This window comes from Piliocolobus tephrosceles, chromosome 15 (genome assembly GCF_002776525.5).
Source record: "Piliocolobus tephrosceles isolate RC106 chromosome 15, ASM277652v3, whole genome shotgun sequence".
In the NCBI taxonomy this organism is placed as follows: domain Eukaryota; kingdom Metazoa; phylum Chordata; class Mammalia; order Primates; family Cercopithecidae; genus Piliocolobus; species Piliocolobus tephrosceles.
The window spans coordinates 39,791,027-39,792,277 of NC_045448.1; positions in this window are offsets into that span (position 1 = coordinate 39,791,027).

Here is a 1,251-nt window from a genome sequence, read left to right on the forward strand (position 1 = left end):
TGACTCCCTTAGCACCAATTTTAGGGAGCCCATAAAAAATATACAGTAGTGTGATGAGGCTAAATGGAAAGAGAATATAGCTTGGCAAGCAAGGAAGCCTCATTAGAATAATTAAAGGGACTATTAACCCAAACCAACCTAGACATAACTTAAAATGTGTTATGAACTACTATGGAACATTTATTTGATGGCTCAAACATTAAGTTAGTAACCTCAATATGGTTCTACACCTTGTTTTAAAGCGTTCTCATTTACGTGCGTGTGTTTTAAATCTCTAATTGGAATTCTGAGAGGAATGCTTCAGAAATGACTTCCTTTGAATGCAAATAGCTATCCTGACCAAGAACACACTTAAATCGCATATGAATTTCTCTGGGGCCTTGCCCTTTGACTGGAAGAAGAGGAAGTTTTCTGTGCTGCATGCAGGACAAACACAAATGCTTGAAGATGCTCAGGGCAATCAAATGCATACTGGCAACTTGGCTATGCAATACATGCTCCTCTTAATATGCAACCTGTATTTTGCCAGGCATCAAAGCAAGATTTCTAATTGTCCTAAAACATTAGAATATGTCTGCCTGGAGCCCTTGTAAGAGGAAAACAGATTGGCTGGCTATAAAGTAAGATAGCATTTTTTCTGTTTTTATTTCCCATTTTTTTCTGCCCTTCAGCCTTCACTGTAAAATATCGCCTGCTACTATAAGGTCTGGCTATGCTTGGTTTCGCTCAGGTCTCTAAGTGAATGTTTTGCAGAGAGGAAGGAGACAGGACCATGAGTCTAGAGCAGAAAGAACAAGGGAACAGTGGTGCAGGTGAGGTTGCCAAGATAGGCAGAGGCTTGCTGGCCTCAGTAGAGTCTGGGTTTTACTCTGGTAATAGTAAACAAATGGCCTAAAAAAGGATAATGATGTGATCTGATTTCCACTTTAGGACTATCAGTTGGCCAGGTGTGGTGGATCACACCTGTAAGTCTAGTGTTTTGGAAGGCTGAGGCTGGAGGATGTCTTGAGTCCAGGTGTTCAAGACTAGGCTAGGCAAATAGTGTAATCCTGTCTCTATAAAAACATTTTTAAAATCAGCTGAGTGTGGTGATACATGCCTGTAGGCTTAGCTACTCGGCAGGCTGGGGCAGGAGGATTGCTTGAGTCTAGAAGCTATTGAGCTATTATCACACCACTGCACTGCACTCCAGCCTGGGTAACACAGTGAGACTAGTCTCAAAAAAAAAAAAAAAAAAAAAAAAAAAAAAAA